The 23695-nt window shown below is 40.1% G+C and overlaps 1 long non-coding RNA gene across 2 annotated transcripts; it reads right to left on the bottom strand.

The window, feature by feature from the left end:
- Positions 1-14: 14 nt before the first annotated feature.
- LOC112480026 lies at positions 15-18719 on the bottom strand. 2 transcript variants are annotated; one of them, XR_003046448.1, is made up of 3 exons: positions 18512-18719; positions 2159-2243; positions 15-1046 (listed from the first exon to the last, which is right to left on the bottom strand). It is a non-coding gene; the product is annotated as an uncharacterized LOC112480026 (long non-coding RNA). The 2 variants fall into 2 exon arrangements; XR_003046447.1 differs by lacking the exon at positions 18512-18719 and adding an exon at positions 14475-14606.
- Between the last annotated feature and the right edge of the window lie 4976 nt (positions 18720-23695).

Raw genomic sequence — 23695 nt, 5'->3', positions numbered from 1 at the left:
CCCCGGCGCGGCCTGGGCGCCCATGTGCACGGTTGAGTGTTCGCGGCAGCGGAGCGCCCCACGCAGAACTTGAGGAGGGAACCCGCGAAGGAACCGAGGGGCGGCGCGGAGCTCTCTGGCCCCGGGAGGGGTTTCGTGTCCCGCCCACTTAAGGGAGAGCTTTTGTCCATGCGACGCAGACTGCAGTCCACTGCGTGCAGGGCTCTCGGAGAGGCTGGGGCGAACAAGGTTAGGACCCCATCCGCTGCCCTTTGGGAATGTAGCGTCGCCAAGGGAAGAGGCGCTATTTTCATACCGAGGATTCCAGCAACTCCCCAAGGGGTGTTTTGCTCCTGGTATCATAGTTGCCACTCCATAAAGGACTCACCGGTGAACGAGATCAGGTTACCTGCCTGTTCGGCTCTTTTTACAGCTGTAGAGCAAGGATAGGAGGATAATACTATTGCCTTAAAGGATTATTAACAAGATAAACCTTGGAGAGCAATGTGTGAAAAGCTTTTCATACAGTACTGTCTGTCGTTATCTCAGAAGGAAAAAATTTTTTAAGTGAAATAAAAATAAGTGTACCTTACGCTTTGACTCTGTAATTGCACTCTTAGGAATTTATTCTTGACATATAATAATACAGAAGATGTTATTTGCAAAGTTTGGTTAATAACAAAAGAGGGATTGAGCAAACAGCCTGGTGAATTACATCAACCCCTTGGATTTTTATGCAGCCGTTTAAATGGCAATTTTGAAGATCATATAATGGGGAAGAGTTTACAAATAACCAAAGTTTAAAAAGCAGAATAAAAAGTTGTATGCGTGCATGCGAAAGTATCCAGCATAAGGAAAACTAAGGATATCAGCGCAGGGGGGCGGGGAACGGGGAGAGGAGGAGGCTTTGTTTAAAGCTGTCATAACAATGCAATTTTAAATGTTTAACAAAGTATAATATATTTTAATCCTATATCAGAGTCAGTCGTTATTTCCAACTCATCAGCGATGTCACTTCATCCTCCAGAAGTAGTTAACCTCCAAGAGCATCTCATCAGAGTACAACCCTACAATAAAGTGATTATATAAAGTTCCAGAAGTCAGACTAGAAATTCATTCAACAGATACTGAGTGCCCATTATGTGCAAAGCAGTGAACAAGATCCTCTAAAAATACTTCTTTGTACTACAGAAGCTCTGAAGATATACTAATCAATTTAAACAATAGCCACTATCACAATTTAAGAGACTGGATGGATAATGGCAATTAAATTTAGCAAGCTGACTTATACATACACACACATTTGCCTCATTCTTAAGGCACACACTTTGCTCCCAACCACCCACTAACATAATTTGTAGCTTTCTATTAGGTAATAGAAGTTAGGATTTCATGGGAGAGCTAAGGAGACTACCTGCTGTAAAGTTTAAAGCAGTACATTCAAATATGTAAGTGACGGTGGAGAAAAATGTATATATGCTTACTTAATATGCCTATGTGTAAGTTTAAATCTTACTGTTTAAAATGAAAAATTCAGATAAGAATGATACTTTAAAACAATTCATACTGTTAAGGAGAGCTAAACTTTTCATATAATTACATCTTAGCATTAGATGCTTGGATTGCTTCATCATGGCAACAGTTTAATCATATTTTTGAGAAAAAGGAAGGAACAACAATTCTTAGGGAATTCGCCCTCTTATTTCTTCCTAAAATAAAATCCACTTCCAATGTAAATTGTACCTATACATGTCTCTAATGGGTATGGAAATTGCAGAAAATCTTTTCAAAGCCTTTTTATTCCCTTATGACTTCTAATTCGCTCTTGGTAGAACTGAGCACTTTTTATTGAATCATTGTTTTAGGCATCTGTCTCAAGTATACTAACTCCACCTATTTCATAACGATAAAATGTCTTTTTGCATGAATGCCACTAAATAGAACTTTCCAATGAAAATGCTGTAACAGCTCATTAAATAGCGTTTTTGAGCAAAAGTTTTAAACTTTTTCATTAACGTATATTAATCACTTAATATTGTACTCTTTATAATTGTATCCTAGACCAGAGGTAAAAATCGACACCTAGTTATAAGAATATTTAAAACCTTTTGTTTAAAACATGTTTCTGTTTTTCAAGACTAATGTTAAATTTGATGTGACTTTGCAAGAAAATGCTTACCATCTGTAGTTGGTATTTTTCTTCTGCTCCAGCCATTAATATATTTTTCACATAGAAGAGTTGTCTCCAGTAATAAAAAATCTGTCTGAGATAAGGTTATGTTAATAATGGTACTCCTGTGAAGCTATTTTTATAAATTTCAAATTTAATACAGTTTATGCACCACGGAAAAAGCAAACATCAGACACTCAGCAGTTCTACTCTTGCTTAAAATTCAACTCTCTTAAATATTTAAAATATCATGAATTGAATTTAATATTTAGTTCTAGCTTCCTCCAAATCAGCTTGTAATTGATAAAGCCACAGCCCCCATGTACCTGCTTATTGTCAGTCTGACCCTTCCTACCCATCTCCACTCATTTCCTCTGCCTGCCCCATGTCCTCAAAGTTAGGTTCACTAAACACTCTGATATGCAGTCCTGTCCTGACATGGTTTAGGATTAGGTCACATTCCAAGGTATTCTCCGCGGCCCCTTCCCTGATTCCCTCCCAGCAGACCTGGTCCCAGTGATGGAAGCTGAAGTCACATCCGAGACCTGTGTCTCTCCAGGTCTGGGCTTCCCCATGCCACGAGCCTCAGCTCTTGCCTTCTCGGCCTCTACCTGGGTGTACTAAGATGGTAGCCTCTACCCACGTTCCCTTCTGAAGGAATCTGCCTTCATTTCTCTAACATAGTGTCCTAGACTCCATCTCAGAGATATTGATTCAATAGGTGGGAGCGGGTGCCTTTCTAATGCCGCTGGTGGAGAGAACCCACTCTGAAAACCACTGCCTTACACCAGGGAGGATGAGCCTGCTGGCCCTATTTGCTAGGTGAGCTTGACCTTGGCTAACTGAGCCCAAGATGGATGGCTGACCAAGAGACCAATCAGATTTTTTCTCCTTGGAACACGAAATGGGGACACTGGGAGACTGAGTTAGCAGTGGGGAGCTGAGGGTTGAGAGGTGACAGAGTTAGCGGTTGAGAAAGCCATTTTAAGGTTCAAGTAGATTAATAAAAGAGGAAATAAGTGTGAAAAAAGATACTAAAATGCAGATAGAAGTGTAGATAAAAGGCTTCATAACCCCAAAGAGGAAGACAAAGAGGGTGACTGTCTGATGGATTTCCTGCAGGTACTCCTGGCCCAGGTGTGCCTTGTTACAGTTCATTTTTTCAAGGGGCCTCACTGTGCAGAATAACTATTCCACTCCTTACTCAAGCCAGTTTAAGTGGGTCCCTGTCCTTTGCATTCACTTTGTCTCCACTTGGAAACTTCTTCGGGCCCCTCCTAAGCTCTTCCTCAAACAACCTTAATTATCTCTTTGCATTGTTTCTGCCTGTCTTCTTCCCAAACCTGGGTCTCACCTGAAACCTAGTCTGTGGCTTGGATCCTGTCACCAAGGGCAGCACCTCTAGAATCTAGAGCAGTCTAATACATACAGCTGTCATGCTCATGAAATATGGCTAGTGAAGTGCTGCAAGTATAAAATGCATATTGAATTTTGAAGATTTAGTATGGGAAAAAAGGCAAAATATCTTAATATTTTTATATTGACATATTAATATGGTAATATTTGGGATATATTGGGTTAAATAAGATATAGTTCTTCATTTTTTTAACTTTTTTTTAACATGACTACTGGAAAATTTGAAACTACAAATATGACTTTATATTTCTATTGAACAGTGATGATCTAGAGCAGGGAGAGGTTCCCAATCCCCGGGCTGCAGACTAGTACTGGTCCATGGCCTGTTAAGAACTGGGCCACACAGCTGGTGAGCAGCAGGCAAGCGAGCAAAGCTTTATTTGTATTTGCAACTGCTCCCCAGCGCTAGCATCACCACCCCAGCTCCACCTCAGATCATCAGGCATTAGATTCTCATAGGAGCACCAGTCCCTGGAGCCAAAAAGGTTGGAGACCACTAATTTAGAGGATGATGACCATCCCACCCATCTACTTCCAGTTCAACAGCAACTATCTCACACTAGTGAGAGCGGGAAGAGATCCTCCAAAAAGATATATTGAAGTCCTAAATTTCATCCTTCACCTGTGAATGTGACCTTAATTGGAAATAGGGTCTTTGAAAATGTAATCAGGCTAAGATGAGGCAATAGGATAGATCCTAATAAGAGCAAAATACCATGTGAATACAGAGACACACAGGAAAAATGTCATGTGATGACTGAGAGATTGGAGTGTATAGCTGCAAGCCAGGAATGCGTAGAGCAAGCCCTTAACCAAAGTGAATAGTGTCCTTATAAAAAGAGAAGAGAACAGAGATGCAGAAATGCAGGGACCCAGACACACAGGGAAGAAGCCCATGTGAAAACAACAGCAGAGGTCGGAGTGATGCATCTACACACCACCAGAAACTAGGAAGAGGCAAGGAGGGATTCTACCCAGAGTGCCAGAGAAAGCATGGCCTTGTCGACACCTTAATTTTAGACTTCTAGCCTTCGGAACTGTGAGAGAATAAATTGCTGTTGTTTTCAACCACCTTATTTCTGATACTTTGTCACAGGAACCCTAGGAAACTAATACAACCTCTAAGTCCCTTCCATACCCAATTAGATTGGACATAATACAAGTGAAAAGGCACACTGCATAGCTGGCTTTCATTATTTGTTGCATTTACAGCACTGCGCTTCTTAAAAAATAGAAAACCCTGTAAATCCAGGCCATTTTTATGCGCCCAATTTCAAATGTCTTCAGTATACAGACTGCCCAGTTATATTGTGAATTCTGAGTTAAAAGAGAATATAATTTGAAGAGATTGCATATTTTCCAAAGCCAATTTGGTGATTTAAGCATGGAAGTATTACAATTAAATGTTTGAGAAGTTATCTGTGCATGGTTTGCTGTAAGTTGATATCATGAAACAACACATCTTTTCAGGATGAGGTAGCAGCCCCAGCCCCGGGGGAAAGGGAGCGGGCGCATCACTCAACTGCAACTACTCTGGACAACTGAGCAACACGAGCAGGCTCAAAAAAAAAGTCATATCCAATCATCTTCAAAATAAAAACTGTAGTAGCTACAACACGATTCTCTAAGGGCGGGATGGGAGGAGATGTGGAAATATTTGTATGATGCAGTCTTCGTGGGTAATGCAGAGGATATGGGCCAAAATGAGATCAACACAGCTCAGAAGCCAATGGGTCAATGTCAACCATTGCTTAAAAACTTTCAATGGCTGTTCATTGCCTTTAGAAGCCAATCCAAACAGCTTTATGACATAAAGGAATGTTCATGATTTAAGTTTATAAACTTTTAAAAAGCAGAAAATGAAAATACACGTGAGGAATAATCCCAATTTCAATTTTTAAATAAATGTACATTCATTCAAATGACATATACCAAGCATATGCTAGCTGTTGAGAACTGTTCTTAGAGCTTGTGATACAGTGGAAGAAGACAACTAACAAGGAAACAATATATAAAATACAAAGAGTAAGAAGGCAATTATCTGTTACTTTCTAGAGTTCATTTTCAATGCCTAAGTCAAATCAAAGTTTTACCAAAAGTGTTGAAAAAGATTTTACCTCTTCCCATTAGACATGAACTAGAAAGGACAGGCACTGCTGTGCCATATTGTGGCCCTCGATGGCAGACACTGTCTAAGACTGGAGTCAGCACAGAGGAAGAGGGGCCAAGAAATGAAGAATGGACTCTGATTCTGATTACCCCATTTGAACCCTTGTATCTAGCCATTCCTAAAGCCACCATGTAGTTTGGGTCAGGTTTTCGGTCACTTGCCCACAAGAGTCCTAACTAAGCCAGATCTCTGAGGTGGAAGCCACAATCTGCATTCTTAACTAGGTCCCCATGTGAATAATCATTGAGGAGGTAAAGAATTGGCTTGAGAACAAGGACTAGCAAAATTTTTCTAGACGAGGCCAGAGAGTAAATATTTTAGGCTTCACCAACCGTAGGGGCTCTGTTGCAACTACTCAACTCTGATGTTATAATGCAAAAGCAGCTATAGATGAAGGGGTATAGTGGTGTTCTAATAAAATTTTATTTATAAATGCAGGCAGTGGGCTAGATTGGGTCCATTGGCCATAGCACCAATCCCTGCTCTAGATCTAGAGCCATAAGTAAGGAGAACAGTACCATATCTGGAAAGGTCAACAGGATACAGTGTTTTTCCAAGATCTGTGAATTCTGAAACCATTTATTAGTTGAGGGAAAGAAGCCAATTCAATCATAACAAAAACATATTTATTGAGGGCTTACTATGTGCTAGATGCTATGCTAAGGAACATATCATTTAGGACACTTTGGTTAACAAGGAAAGAAATCCTGAATCAAACAACTTAAATAATAGAGATTTGTTATCTCATATAACAAGTATCTCTGAGATAGGATTTATTCCATTATTGGAGTTTCAGTGTTTAGTGATATGTTCAAGAACCTAGGTTCTATTTTACGTCTCTGCCTTCCTCAGGGCTTTGGCTTTGCCTTCAAGTAACTCCTCAATGACCACATGATGGCTACTGCAGTCCCTGGCCTCACATTCAGACCAAATAATCTTCAGAAGAAAAAGATCATCTCTTCCTCTGTCTGCTTCTTCGGAGTGAAGAAATCCTTCCCTGCAGCCCTTCCATACCAACATATTTCCGTCTCTTCTCTCATTAGTCAGAATTTGATCATATGCTCACTCTTAAACTAATCATTGGCAATGGAATTTCCAAGATTAGCTGAGACCAATCAGGAATTACCTCCTGATCTAGGCTATGTAGAGAGTATAGAGAATGATGGAAAACATGCATGAATATCTAAATGAAATCACGGTTCTGTTAGGAAGGAAGTATGGAGGCCAGGAATGAATATTGAATAAGGAACCACAGGTGACAATGTTAGGTGATATTCTTTTTTATTTTTACAGATGGGAAAATAAAGTTCAGAGAGAAGAAAGAAACTCACCCAAGGTCATACAACCAATAAGTGGAAGAGACTGGATTCAGACCCAGGTCTTTAACTATAGCACCCAAGACCTCAACCAACACATGAAAGTGCTATGGTAAAGCTGAAGATGTTGGGGAAGTACAGGATAGCTCCAAAGGTCCCCATAATCAAGTAAATTGGGTCGGTTATTAAACCTGCGATGTGACCAGACTTTTCTAGCAGGATGTACCACCGAGTTTTGCTGTGTAACAACCTCCTAAGTTAGTATATAAAACTACAACAATTTATTTAGCTCATAATTATATGGGACAGCAATTTGGACTGGGCTCTGGTCTCAGGTGGACTCACCAATGTACATTTGGTCAGCTGCCAGTTAGCTAGCAGATCAACTGAGGACTGGGCTGGTCTAAGACGGCCTTAGGTGGGATGGCACAGTTTGCTCCACATGGTCTCTCATCCTCCAGCAGAGTGCCAAGAGGTAGAGTGAAAATGCAAGTCTTCTTGAGACTTAGCTCAGATCTAGGAAGAGTTACTTTTTGATTAGGGACTGAGCTGAAAAAAAGTCTTTTCTCACATTTTGCCCATTCTCATGTTTGTTATTCAGGAAATATTCAATAGGTTGGCCTATTTTATGGCCAACACATCACCTAGGCTCCCAGAGGACAAGGCCTCTTAACCAGAGCTGGCAGATGACACCAAGAGGTGGGACGTGGATTTAGTACGGAGTTAGAAAAGCGGCACCATGGTCAATGGATTGAGGCTGAGCTAAGAAAGTATCTGAAAACCAAATCAAATATTTAAACCCAAGACAAAATTATACCATCAATATGTGTCACCCCCCAAAACACATTTCATATGGTAATTTAAAGACCAGAGCCATATTTTCTACTATACTGGTAAATATAAGTTATACATTCATTCATCAAATATTTATTGTGCCAAACTCTGTCAAACATGAAATGAATTAAATTCTTATCAAGTTGCTGTCTTTAAAAATATCCTTCAGAATGAATTATGTTATCTTTGTAGGGCCCAAGAAGATTTCCCCTCAATATCAGAATTTCTTTATTTGCAAAATTATTAAAATATTGATATCTTTTTTTCTGAATCCATTCACTGCTATCTTTGGCAGTTTAAATCTATGACTGTACGCAGGCATTTAAAACATTCTAGAATTAATTTTTAAGGAAAGGCAGTGAGTTGAATTAAGCTGTATTTCATCTTATGAACCCATTCAGAAATTTACAGTCTTTAGGTAAGAACTTACACTGCGAGAAGCCTGGCCCACAGCCCGTTTCTGAACGTGGAATTTGGCTTATGTGAATTCTCATAACAAAAGAGAAATTGCCAAAACAAGCAATTTTCTCTAAATACAGGTGAAATAATATTCTTACAGAGTAAATCCTCACTACGTGAAAACACACAGAGTAAGTTCACTAAACGTTCCCTAAAATAGTTCTCCATAGAACCGAAGCCACGGAAAGTGACTGAGCCAGTCAAGTCTGTGGAGGGAATTCCTCTCCCGCGTCATTACGCAGAAGACTCGAGAAAGAACACTGAGCAAACCAAGGTGAAATGTGCCAACCCCCAGGGTAGAGCAGCCTGACACAAGAAAGTTCTCTTGGTTTCAGTGATCTCAGCTTCTACAGGCTTGGGAAGAGGCATGGATGTAGAAAATGTTCATGAATATGAAAATATATAGAAATATAGAAAATATATAGAATATAGAAATGTAGAAAATAATCACAAAAGCTATCTACTGTATTAATGTCCACTGTGAATTTTCTTGTTGAAAAATAGCACTTTCTAATGTGCCATTTGTATGACACTACAGCTAAGTAATCTATAATATATTCAATTAATAGAGTGCCATGAGGGCAATTAAAATTGCCAAGTAGATAAACTACATTAATATACCCCAATAAAGTTAAGTTTAAAAAATGTTTAAGAACTTTGAGTTAGGCATCATCAAGCGGAGTATATTAACAAGAAAGTTAAGAATAAATGACCTAGTGGAGTGATTCTGTTTAGAATAAAAAGTTTGTATTCTAGCGAAAAATTCTAAACTATCTTAATATCTAATCATTCATGATCGGTTAAATAAATTATGGTACATTTGTACTATGGAATATTATTTTAACGTAGTCATTGGAATAATATTATAGATGCAGCCATTAAAATAATATTATAGAAATATATTTATTAAATATAAGATGCATAGCATAAATAGTACATAAAAATATTAAATATTATTAATATACCTATTTCTTGACATGAGAAAATGCTATAAACTTGCAGTCAAGTGCAAAAAGCTTTATAATATTATATTGCTGTTGAAATTCATTCAACAGAAAAATATAATATGGATGCAGATTTAAATCTTAGTATTTTTTTCTTATATTTGTATTTTCCACTTTTTTAATAATGAACATCTATTACCTATGTAGTTAAACAGTTAAAATATGGGGTTTTAGCAAGATAAAAATATTCAAATAGAAAAAGAATGAAAGAAATTCACCAAGTGTCAACAATTGTTGTCACTAGATAATGGCATATTACGTGATTTTCATTTTCCTTTTTAACTTTGATGTTTTCTGAATTTTCCACAAAGAGCATATGTTAAAATTATATTACATATTACTACTACATATTATTTCACCCCATATTGGATGAATGGATGGGGAAAGGAAGTGTTTACACAGGAGAAATTTCACTTTCAATAAACTAAAAATGAAAACTTCTGCATTATATGCTATAGATATATATGCATATAAACTATACTATAGATTCTTCAGAAATGTCCGATTGTCGATAGCAAGAAATTTTAAACTATCTTAATTCCTAATAAATGAAGCCAATTAGATTCCTAATAAATGAAGCCATTAAATGTGTAATTTGCAAATGCCAGTGACAACTTTAAATCGGTCCAAATGGTGGTGGGATCCCTGACTCAACATTGCCCCCTTCCTGTGGTTATAGTATCTCTCTCTGGGACAAGGACAACCCTATACCAACCAAATTCCAGGGAGAAAACTGGAGCTTAACAGGGGGTTCCTTGGGTTACTAGGGTTCAAAGAGTCACTTGCTCAAGTAGAAGTTGAGAGACACATGAATCAACAACAGCCCCTGTGGAAATGACTTCAAGCTCTTAGCTGACAATAGGCTCAGCATGAGTCATTCCAGTGACATGGGCCCTTAACTGAATTCAGAGAAGGATTCTATTGGGGTTGAGGGTCATGATGGTCCCCCTCTCCTTGCAGCCCATCAGCCTCCTCCATCCACAAAAAATACTTTCAGTTCTGGGTGCTATACTGTAAAAGGGACAGGAGAGAAAGGAATCAAAATGCTGAGGGCCTTCAAGCCATGCCCCAGGCAGAATGCTTGGAAAAGCTGAGAAAGAAAACCCAGAGGAACACACCAGCTGCCTTGAAATAACTGATAAGCTATCATGTTCAGGTGAATTAAACTTATTCATGTGGTTTTGCAAAAAGGAACTATGACCAGCGTGCTGGAGCTAGGATTGCAATACAACTGAGACAGATCTTGAGACAAGAAAAAGGCTTTCTGAGTAGTCTGAATTTGCGGAAGATGCACTGGCCTTGAAACTGCTCCTCAAAGTGTGGTCCATGGAACCACAGCGTGGGCTTCATGGGAAACCCATTAGAAAAGTGCTGGGTCTCAGAGCCAGTGCACACCCATGATATTTCAGAGAATCGGAACAGGCAGCTTTAAATGATGCAACTCAAATGCACTTTCCAGTTGGAGGGGCCCTGGTGTAGACTGCCCACCTGGGGAGAGAATGTGCCCTGGAGACAAATGCAAGGCTGGGCTACCCTCATTCAGGAGACTGTGTGGAACTCAGACTGGAGGGCTGAGAAAGATTTACGAGTCAGAGTGTTCACTGAAGCAGAGTTTGAATTAGAAAAATAAAAAGAAAGTAATCGAAATCTGGTAAAAAAGCTATAATAAGAAAATATTATGCAACTATTAAAAATGATATTTCAGAGAAATATTGAAAGACATTAAAAATGTTCATAATACTGTATATTAAGGGAAAATAAATTACAAAATAAATTACAAAATAATATGCACAATGGGAGAGCTACCATACATAATATTAACTTAAAAATAATTATGAAAAAGTTAAAAATGTAATTAAAATGTTATGTAGCCTATGGAGACTGATTTTTTTAAATGTTTATTATAAAAGTAACAATTGTTCATCATAAAATTTGAAAAATGGTAAACACTATAAAGAAGAAACTAAAAATAATTTATTATCTAACACCCAAAGATAATCATTGTTATCATTTTGGTATATTTCTTTTTATTCCTTATTCTGTGTGAACTATGTAGTTTAAATATTTATTTTTCTGATGGATATAGAGAATTTGGAAAATCAGAAAAGTATAAAGGAGAAATTTTAAATATTCAGACATAATCGCTATTAATTTTTCTATCTAGTTTATGTTTTTATGTATAAATGTAAAAATATATTTTTAAACCAAGTTGGGATTATATTGTAAAATCAATTTTATATCCAGATTTTTTATTTATAGTGAGACTATTTCTGTATTATTAAATATTATGTGAAAACAAATTAAGTGGCTGTATCACATTTTATCCTGTAAATATACATACTTTATTGCCTAGTCAAGTATTAATCAATATTTAGATTGTTTCATAGTCTTCACTGGTTTAGATCTATAATTAAAACTCTTACTTATACATCCCTGATTATTTTATTAGAATGAGTCCTAGAATTGGGATTACCTTGAGGTCAAAGGGCATGAACTCTTTCTAGGTATAACCTTCTTTCCCTGCATGCCCACTAGCCTTTCTTTTCCTGAAAGCTGACAGCAGACTGGCAAGTTCTGGACTCAGAGATTTTCTTGGAATTAATATTTTTTAAATGACATTCATATTCAGTTTCTTCCATAGCTGTTTGCTTATTCTGATACACTACTTCTTTCATCAATCAACTTTAGTAATTTATATTTCCCCAGAAAAAATTTCCACTTCATTAAGAATTACAGATTTAATAGAACAGTGTTGAACATCTTATGCTGTTAATTTCTTCCCAACTGATACAGTATTCTCTTTCTCATCTCTATTTCTAGTTATTATGGGAGATTCTTCCATTTTTTAGCTTAATTATATCACCAGATTAGTATTTCAAAGAATTAACCCTTTAATGTATTATCAATTCAAACTTATTTGACTTATTTATTTTTATAATTCCTTTAGAGAATAACATCCAAAGTCTAGAAAAAAGAAAAGCTATTTTTCTTGCATATCCAAGAAAAATTAACACAAAAGTAAAATAAACTGACTGCATTCTGTCCCCAAATCTAATTAGGAAAGTTTTATTATTTTTATTATGTGGAGAACTTAAATTCCTAAGGAAAAAAACTTACTAACCAAAAAGATTAATGGGTATATACTTGCATATACAGTTCATCGAAGAAAAAATTTTAAATTCACTTATTAAAATATTTCTCATGAATTGAATTAGAAAAATATAACAATAAATAAATAACCTCATATTAGTCAGGTTTTCATAGAATTCATTGCCTTTTTTTTTAATAATAGCTTTATTGAGCTATAATTCACATACCATGCAGTTTATCTTTTTAAAATACACAATTCGGTGGTTTTTAATATATTCACAGAGTTGTACAACCATATCACTAACTCATTTTAGAACATTTTCATCACCCCAGAAAGAAATACTGTCCCCATTAGCAGTCACTCCCCATTCCATTCTCCCCCAGCCACAGACAACCACTAACCTACTTTCTGCCTCTATAGAGCTGCATATTGTGGACATTTCAAATAAATGGACATACAATATGTGATCTTTTATGACTGGCTTCTTTCATTTACCATAATGTTATCAGGGTTCATTCATATTGTAGCATGCATCAATATTTCAATCCTTTTCATTGCCAAATAATATTCCACTGTGTGGATATACTATATTTTGCTTATTCATTCATCATTTCCTGGGCATTTCGAGATGTTTCCACTCTTTGGTGATTGTGAACATTCACATACAAGTTTTCATGTGGAAGGACATTATCATTGTCTTTTTATAGCCAGAAGTCTATAAATTGGATGCAACTTTTTGACAAAATCATATATAAAATGTCCATTTCTTTTCACTTCCGTAATCCTCCTTCTCAGAATCTGATTCAAATAAATAAATAATAAACAATGCGGGAAAACATTAAGCAGAAAGCTGCTGATCATGATATTATTTAAGCCTAACCCATTTGTCCTGCTTCTCCAGCAAAAGGTGCAAAAATGAGGCCCCAATTTCTTTATAACTGAAATGACTGGGACACGTTACTGTCTTTCTTTCATCTCAAGAGGCTTTTCCACAGAGAAAATCGGTCCAAAGGGGCTCATCTCTGCCACTGTTGCTGGAGTGGCTCTCAGAGTCACTGTTGGAAGAAGTCACTGTGGGCATTCGGGCACAGACTGGCCACCCTTCTCGTTTCCCCCGGAAGGCAGGGTCTGGGTTCCTGGCCACTTCCTCCTTCAGTCCCCTTTGTCCATCAGATGACCTCAGCGAGGATTAACTCAGTCCATCAGTGAGACTCCAAGCCAATAAACCTCTCTAAGGGCAGATTTTCCCATTCCTCCCCAACGATTTTTGAGCTCTGCCCTCCAAGGAGTCCAGGTGGAGGAGTTCACATACTGGAAGCCCCCAGAGTGTGGGGTACGCTTTGCCTTACATCAGCCTAACTACAAGAAACCACTCAAGGGGGTGCTTCCTAAAGATCATCCCCACTGCTGGCACCTTCTATTTTTAATTTTTAAAATGTAAATGTCATGCTTTTCTGTGAGTAGGCAATCAATTTCACTCAAAAATTAAATAATACAAAGGGGTACACAGTGAAAAGCATCCTCCAATCCTGTCCCAGCCTCCTGCTTAGGGACCATGTTAGACTAACCAATATCACAATACGAGAACTGATCATACATAATCTTTGTTCACATCTTGTTTATCGTTCCCTATCAGTGCAAAATTTGGATATATCATAACTTATTTAACCAATCTCTTATTAGGTTGTTTCCAATCTTTTGCTAATCAATCAATAATGCAACCAATACCTTAATAAGGGTAAAAGGGTTCTGCACCCAAATTTCAATGCATAGAGGGGGTTCCCCTCCCCCCACACACACCGTCATGCAATGCTCTGGATATCAGCTGCATGTCTTTGAATTCAACTTAATTCTAACACTATTTTCCTGGAGAGAGTATCAGACCCTACGGGTTGAGGACTCAACCTACAAGACTGTTAACTCCCCATCTTCACCTGTGCTTCTCACTGACTACGGATCAGAGGTTTCCACGAACCCCTCCTTATGTTTGATTAATTTGCTAGAGCAGCTTACAGAACTCAGGAAGTGTACTTACTGGATTACGGGCTTATTGCACAAAGATATAATTCAGGAACAGCTAAATGGAAGAGATGCATAGGCGTGATATGGGGGAAAGGGCACAGAGCTTCCATGCCCTCTTCAGGGGGTCCACTCTCCCTGATCTCAATGTGTTCATGAACTTGGAAGCTCTCTAACTCTCTCCTTCTGGGTTTTTATGGTTTTCATTACACAGACATGATTGATTAAATCACTGGCCATTGGTGATTGAACTCAATCTTTCCGGGAGGTCTAGGGGTGAGACTGAAAGTTCTAACCCTCCAATCACATAGTTGAGTCTCCTGGCAACCAGGTCCCACCCTTAGGCCAAAAGTGACCTAATTAACATAACAAAAGACACTAAGAGCTTCTTTCATCACTTAGGGAATTCCAAGGGATTTTTAGCAGCCCTGTGCCAGGAAGGGGAGAAAGATCAAATATAGTTTCCTTATTATAAATCATAATATCACAGAGGCACCATTGTTCATGACAAATTAATGAGCTAAATGCTCAATTAAAGGGTATGTAAGCATTAATTTTGGTAGATATCACCAATTTGCTCTCCATAGACATTTAGTAACTCAGTTAACCAGGAGGCAGTAACTATCAGGTCTTTGCCAATCTGAGAGATAAAGACAAAGACTAGTACTTTCTGGGTTGTTTTCATGTGACTTTTCTCTTAGTGAACATTTCTAAAAGATATTTAAAAATGATTTGTGTTTCCTTTTCTGTGACTTGTTGGTACATAGTCCTTGCTCATTTTCTTACTAGGTTATTGGCTTGTTTCCTTACCAATTTGTAGGAAGTCTTTATATATTAGGGAAATTAGCCTTTTCTAAATTTGGAATTGAAAATGTATTCCCAGTTTGTCATTTGTCTTTTGACTGCATGTATAGTAAATTCTGCCATGAAGGAATTAGATTTTTATATAATCATATTTATCCATTTTTTATTTTATGGATTCTGGACTTAGTTTCACACTTGGACAAAATTTCCACTTATAAAATAATAAAAAATTCTCCAATGGATTTTTCAAGTACTTTTATAGTTTCTTTTTTTTTCTCTTTTTGGACATCTAAATATTTAGTGCATTTGGAATTTATCCCAGTGAAAGTTATGGATCCAAGTTTTTTCCCCCCAGATGACTACTCAGTTGTCCTCAACACTACTTTTAAAAATTATCTATATTTTTCCCTTTAATTTATACATCATTATCATCTATTAAATTTCCCTGGCAACATTCAAATGATAGCTTCTTCTAGTTAAAAAGAAATACTGAGATATAAACCTAAAAGCAACAAATGAACAGAACAAACAAGAGACTCGTGGGCATGAATGGCACCTAAAAGCAACAAATGAACAGAACAAACAAACAAGAGACTCGTGGGCATGAACGGGGGGAGGAGGGAGGTAGATGGGGTAAAAGGGGTCAAATCTGTGGGGACTGAAAGAAATCTAACTATGGGAGGTGAAATTTTAAAGAAAAAATAAAAAATAAAAATAAAGAAATACCAGGTGTAGTTACCCTACTTCATTTTCTTTCCCCAATACATTTATAAATTAATACCAGGAATACCTTAAATATTTGGTAACAGAGACCAACAATAGAATTCTAGTAAAAGTGTAGTCTTGTAAATAATTTTGATGAAATACTGTGCAATCTTTAAAGCAATGATTATAAAGATTATGTCAAAACATGGGAGAAATGCTTCAGATTTCTGCAATTTCTGACAAATGCAATTGTCAAGTGAAAAACAAAAAAGGATATAAATTTCACGCAAACCAAGAATGACCACATTCTGAAAACATGTGTAGCAAAGAATCGTATGAGCAATACACCAGGAGGATAATAGTGGTTTTGCTGGGATGAGAGACAAGAGATTCCCCCCACCTTTCTTCCCCTGAATTTTCTGTAAAGTGGTATTATCAGTAAAATTTTCAAATTTACTTTTTAATAATGGCAAATTGTTCACATGGGTTTTTTCTCCTCTGCCTCCAGATACCTCAATAATATAATTTTTAAAAATATAAAGATTACAACTCTATACACACACACACACACACACACGCACACGCACACAGATAAAGGGAAGAGAAAGATCTCATGGTTGAAAAATTCCAACACGTTTTGGGAGCGGGCAAGCTCATGGAGGAGTGGTGACAGACACCACGGAGCTGTGAGGAAGCGACCAGAAGACGCTGGGTGGGGTGGTGATTAAAATAAAACATGTCACTTGTGGACAGGACTCCAGACTTCCCTCCTGGGAGACATCTCTGACTCACTGTGTGTGCCCTCGAGCCAAGACATTGAGAGGTGCTCTTGCCTCTTTTCTCCCAACTGAACAAGGAGCACTGTGTTTAACATCTCTAGCGTTCACTTGGGGCTACGGGGAGGTTAATTACTGTTTGAGAAGGTATGTGAGCTGGTGGAATAAAAGACCCAACAGGCGGGAGGAGGGTTATTCCCAGTCATGTAACCCTTTAAATCCTGTGATCCTTGCAGGCATCCAGGAGCCCAGCACTTGGCTTTCCAGCTGGACAGCTGCAGGTGCAGCCTAATGCAGGTTTGGCCGAATCACTGTAAGAACATTGCTGTGAAGATATGAATGGGCGTGAGGCTTGCAGCTGAGACACCGGCCCAGGCACATCTTTGGGGAGCTGCTTCCCACAGAGCTAGTGATATGTTCTCCTTGGTCTCCTATTCAGTATGCTTATTCTTCTCCAGAACTGGAGCCCTGTCTTAAGCTCTCATACAGGGCACCTCACTGCCCTGCCTTGCTCCTACTGATCAAGAAAAGTCCAGTCTCCCTATACTGAGAGCTCCAATGCCCTAGAGTTGCTGCTCAGAATGCAATGGTCTTGTCGAGCTATAGAAATGATCTCCAGCATGTTGATGGTGTTGGCAGTCACATCTTCTTAGGACGGGGAACACACACACACACACACACCTCTGACTTCAGGAACTTACTGGTGAGCTTGAATCCAGTCTCTTTTCTATGGCTTGGAAACCAGACGGGGCTAAAAATATTTGTTCATTCATTCATTCATTCATTCATTTCATCAACTGTCTTCATTCTTTCTTTAAGAGAATGAATTTCTAAGCTCAGAAATGTAGCTTTAAAGACCACAATAATCATCTGTTGAAAATCTACTCTACAGGTCAGTCCCTGTCCTAAACCCAATGAAAATAAAAAGAAATACAACTCCTATTCAGAGTTAGCTAGATTATTTATACTCCTCTTAAAGATTTAAGCATTTTTTTCTCCAAAAAAGCAGAAACCATGTCTGTCTTATTCACTGCTGTATATTGTATTTATTCATCAAGTAAATATTTACTGAGCACCTACCATGTGCCAGGTCCCAATTCAGGTACTAGAGACACAACAGTGAACAAAGTATCTACTTTCATGGAGCTTAGATTCCAGTAAGAGAGACAGACAATAAATAAATGAACAAATAAACCCATAATATGTAAAGCAGTGATACTTAGGAAATACTTAGGAAAAATAAAGAAGGGTAAGGGCCAAGAGTGGCAGAGGATGTTATTCCACATGGGTCCGATAGAGGAGAATTTTCTGATAAAGAGAAGGTGGAGCAGAGACGTGAACTAGGCGAGGAAGTGGGCTGTGGAGACATCTGGGAATAAATGGAGTCGTAATTGCAAAACCTTCAAGAGAGGAACAACCAACAATGGTATGTTGGACAGTAAGGAGAAAATCGTCATAAGAGTGGAGTGAACAAAGTTGGGGTGCAGCCAGAAGTGGGAGTTGAAAGGAGAGAGTGGTATGATCATTTAGGGCCTTTTAGATAAGGACTTTGTGTAAGCTTTTTACAGAAATATAACACACGTAGAGGAAAGGCCACGCATCATAAATATACGACTCAATGAATTTTCACCAACTGGATCTACCTGTTTAATCCTGACTGAGCGGTGGAACATGCCAGCAACCCTGAAGCCTCTCTCCTGCCTCCTCTGTCATTATCCCCTCAAGGATAACCACTAGCTCAATGTCTATTTCTATAGATTAATTTTACCTGTTTTTGAACTTCATGCAAATGGAATCATACAGTATTACTCTTTGGTGTCTGGCTTTCCTTACTCGATGTTCTGTTTGTGAGATTTCTCTATACTGTTGTGTACAGTCATGGCTCGTTTTTTTCATTCTTGTGCGTTATTGCACTGTATAAATAAACCACAATTTCTCTCTCCGGTCTACCACTGATCAACATTTGGATTGTTTTCAGTTTGGGGGCCATTTCGAATAGCTCTGCTATGAGTATTCTCGTTTGCATCTTTGGAATGCATGAGTGTGCATTTCGGTTGAGTGGATATTCAGCGGTGGAACCATTGGGCATAGATTTTGCTTCCGGAGACGCTACCAAATTGTCTTCAGACTTTGCTTTTTAATCTGAGTGGAAAGGAAAAATCATTTGCATGTTTCAAGCAGAGAAACCACACAATCTGGCCTATCTCTTTAAAGGGTCACATACTAGAAATTTTTTAGGATTACATTTTTTAAATGTTTACCGTATGACATAAAACCCACACTGACCAGCACCCGCACGAAAAGCATGACGGCAAATTTATATCTCCGGCCAGGACCTCTACTCTGAAGCACATACTCGCGTCTCCAAAGCCTACCTGACAGCTCCACATGGGTGTCTACTGGGCATCTCAAACCTTCTATGGCCCAAACCAAGCTCTCAATAGTCTGCCCCGGGTCAGCTCCTGCGACAGGGTTCTTCACCTTCATTAATGGCAGCGTCGTTCTTCTATTTACTTAGGTTGAAAACGTTAGTGTTATTGTTATCTCGATCTCCTCGAATTTTTTCATAGCCCATATCCTGTCTGTCAGTAGATCCTGTGAACTCCATCTTCAGAATATTCTAGAACCACTGCTCTCTATGCCCCCTTGCCACTACCTTCCTAGGCCACCATTATCTCTCCTCTAGGCTATTTCGTTCCCCTCCTATGTGGTCTCTCGGCCCTCACCCTCTTCAGGCTACCTGAGAGAGCCTGTTGAAACATAAATTAGATCCTGTCACTTCTCTATTCAAACTCTCCTGTGGCTTTCCATATCGCGGGGTGAAAACCAAAGTCCATCCTACCACTTACAAGTCGCAGCGTGCCGTGGCTCCTTTTAACCTTTGACTTTAACACCTGTGCCTCTCCCTTCCTCACTTCACTCCAACCACAGTGGCCTTTCTCCTGTTCTCCACACGGTCTGGGCATGCTCTCACCTCAGGGCCTTTGCACTCACGGTTCCCTCTGCCCAGAATGCTCTTGCCCCCATTGCTTGCTCCCTTGCCTCCTTCGAACCTTTACTCAAAATTCCCTCTCCCAGGAAGGACGTCTCCAGCCACCTTGTGAATGTCTCACGCTTCCCTCCATACCTAACGTTGCGTATTTGTTTTCCCAGCTTTGTTTTCTCCGCTTCGCATTTATCACTATCTCACATGCCATAATGTTTTATATTTTTTATCATGTTTATCAGCTGCCCCTCCCAGTGAACGTAATTGCTATGAGGACATTGATTTTTATGTTTTGTTTACCTCCATTGCCCAGCATCTAGAATAGGACTTGGCATGTAGTAGGTACTCAATAAACATTTATTATATGAATGAATGAACGGATGGATGGATCCTGGCCCTGGATGCTTTCTTCATTACCTGTGCCTGAGAAGCAGTAGTTTCTCAGCACCTCCAATGAGTTAGAGTTGCCAATAGAAACATGTTCATTCTATACTCTCCCTTCCTGCCGTGCAGGGACCTGGGAAAAGCAGAGATGCTGATTGATATCTTCAGCTGGGAAGGAAGATGGGATTAGGTACTAGAAATTAGAGGAAGGATGTCTCCGCCCGTCTGCTCCCAGGAGCAGAGGCTGCGATCTGCCTGGCAAGTCGCCTGCTCCCAGAAACAGGATGTGTCCGGAGAGGAAGTGACTGCAGACATGGTTCAGGGGGAAAATGCCCTGTGCCTGAGACAGAACACTTGAGGCTAGTCATTCTGGAGCCTTCCAAGGGTCCATTCCTGGGGGATGAGTAAATTCCGCTCCACGGTCCTGCGGTGACTCACTCTGTATCTCAGGGAATTCTCAGCCCATCCCTAAGACAGGGTGGACAGGTGTTTCCTCCTCTGGGGTTCCCAGCTTGAATGACTGGATGCTGATGGGGAGAGGATACCCATGCCCCCAGACAGCTCGGGTGGGCTGTGAGATTAATCTACTTCTGTGCCAGCATCTTCCTGGGGACAACGTGGGTGAAGAAGAGAGCACGTAGCAAGGCAGCAGGTCCTGGAGTTGTGTGTGCTGTTGCAGGGAAGAATAACTCAGTTCCAGAGAGAGAAAAGGGCGTGTGTGTTTAACGCTTTGCAGAAACTGTCAAAGGGGGTAGCTTGCCAGCAGGTCCTTTTAGCAACCATCTCTTAATTTGAATCAGAGGTTAGACAGTCTAGAAAGCCGTTGCCTGGGGTTCTCTAGGAAACTTGCATGCTGTACCTTTCCCAGGAGTGAGCGAGGAAGCAAACTTGGCCTGACCGAGTCCTGGGACCTCACGACAGGCACCCCCAGCAGAATCTGGGGGGTTCTCTCAGCTTTTTTGAGGTTCTCCAGCTTCAAGATCACAGAGGCCATGGCCAAATGTCTTATTTTGCAGCCAGAAGAGAGAGAAAGGGTTCCTACAGACTCTCTGCAGTCATTCTGCCTTGGTGGCTCTAAAATTTGGACTCCACTTTTTGGTCAAAGGGCATCAGTGTCATCAAATCCATCAAATCCAGGAAAGTTTTGATGAAAAACAACTTGGATCTTTAAGAAAAGAACCACAAACACACTGCTCAGCGTGGAAATGGGCAGATGCATCGATACAAGTTCCCAGAAGAGCAGAAAAAGAAAGAAAACTCTCCCAATGCTGCGTGACCACAGCGATCCCCAGACAAGCTCCCGGCCTTGTGTTTATGGTGAAATGCAGCAAGCAGCTCAAAGCTGGGAATGTTGTTACGAGCATTACAATTATTATAATAAAAGCCACAGTATTTTTTTTTCTTCCTCTCTGAAAACCAAAATGAGCATCTTTAAACTTGTTTATGATGCACGGTTAAAGATAGCAAGCAGGAGGTGTCATCCTGGCGGGCTGCTTCTAAACTTCTTTATTTACAGAAAAGAGCTTGTATGGTGCGAAGCATCCTGCAACCTGCTCTATTTTTTTTTTTTTTTTTTTTTTTTTTTTTTTTTTTTTTTTTCCTTGCTTAACCAACTGACTGCGAGCATCTTCGCCAAGCTCACATACATTTCAATGTATAAACATCTACATCCTCCTACGGGCTTCCTGTACACTAAGAACCTAAGGGGTCTTCCTTGATGGAAGAGATGGAGTCACCTTGGCAATGGCCAGGAGGTGGGCCCCAAAGCAGACATCCACTCTGCTAAATGCTCTGCTAAACATCCCCGAGGGAGGAACTCACCACCTCAGCCCTTTCTCATGTTACACAGACACCCATCCATCTTCTGTGTGGCAGAAGGGTGGGGAGGGTGCCTCCTCTTGGCCATCTTGAGCTCTCGCCTCCTGCAATTTCCCCTCACCTTGCTCCGATCTCACTGTTTCCTCTCTAGAAGCTGAAGATAGATGGCAAAGCGACCGTCTCCCTGGCAGAGTGAACAACCCTCCTGGTTTGCCTGAGAGTGAGCGTTTTCCAAGGACATGGGACTTTGAGTTTTAAAGCCAGGACAGGCCCAGGATAACCAGGGGGGTTGGTCACTTATTCACAGAACTGGGGGAAACGACATGGTCGATCCTGATCCTGATCGAGTTGCTGGAGATCCCCTTTCCACAGCTCCTCCAAGGTTAGGTGGGAAGTTTCCAGAAGGCACACTCAGAGATTCTCATTGACCCGGTCTGCTTGGGTCCACTGTGGGAACAATCGCCAGGACAGGGGATATAGATTCTGGGAGGCAGAGCACTATCCAGCAGGAAGGGGGCAGCTGAGGACGCTGACCACTTCTCACTCTGCAAAGCCTTGTGTCTGACGCCAGCCACAGCTTCTCTCCAGATTCTTGCATTTGCCATTAAATGAAGTGGCCCCCAGGCTCTTCCCCATCCCAGTATAGAATGGAGAAAGAATCGGCCTGACAGGAGGACTGAGGCTTTTCCTGCCACCCGAGTGTTAGTAATCTCAAAGGAGTGGGGACCAGACAGACCCCATGAGAAGCGGAGTTGCTAACAGACAGGACAGACTCCGCTCCATCACGACGGGAGACACAGCCCTGGGCCAGCAAAGCCAGAGACCAGGATACACTCACATTTCAGCAATACGTTAGGAACGCTTTCAGATAACACGCTCCACGTTTTAATTCGGCCTCCCCACACCTTTCCTGGTGAAATACCTCTACATTTAAACCAATGGGTCTAATTATTAATCAAGAAAACACACAATAAGTTTGTGACCTTCCCTGCATTTCCAGACTTTCTGGATATTACCCTGCGGTGCATTTATTGTACTTTTTTCAGCTTAACAATTGGACCCAGTAATTCAATGGCAAGTTACTTCCCCTGTAAACATAACAAGCTTATCATTTGAAAATGTAAGTAGCATACACTTAAAAAAATAAATAACTGAATAAATGAATGAATGGAGAACAAAAGAGAAATCTCTCATGCAGAATTCCAAATCACTTATGTAGGCACTCCACACTCAAGGGGAGGAGCAGAACTCCCTGGTCCTTAAGACCCGTCTGTGCATGGTGACTTCCTCCCAAAGAAAACAGCCTGGAAAAGGGGAAAAATAGGAACTTCATAGTGGGGAAATCTGACAAATACGACCTCAGCCAGGTGATTTCAGAAGAGTTTGTGCTGTGTTTCCTGACTTTGCCTGCACACTCCAGGACTGTGGGGAGGCAGTCCGGTGAGGCAGAAAGATCTTGCATCTAAGTTCCAGTCCTACCTTTGTGTGCCTTTGGGGCAGGCACTTCATCTCATTGACCCTCAGTTTCCTCATCTGCAGGTAGGAAGAGTATTAGAATGTGGTGACATATATCTGCCCTTTAGCCACATCAAGTGCTGAAAAACCTCTGATTTCATTTGGGGAGAGCTCTGAGGTGCCAGAGTGGTATGCAGGGGACAGCTTAGCAGAGGGTCGTGCTGCCACCACCCCCTCACCCAGGCAGTTCCCCTCATCCTCCCGGATCCATCCAGCTGTTCGCTCATGCTCCGCCAATGTCAGCAAGGT

Source organism: Pteropus alecto, unplaced genomic scaffold (genome assembly GCF_000325575.1).
Source record: "Pteropus alecto unplaced genomic scaffold, ASM32557v1 scaffold134, whole genome shotgun sequence".
NCBI classification, from domain to species: domain Eukaryota; kingdom Metazoa; phylum Chordata; class Mammalia; order Chiroptera; family Pteropodidae; genus Pteropus; species Pteropus alecto.
This window is presented reverse-complemented; position numbering and strand designations above follow the sequence as displayed.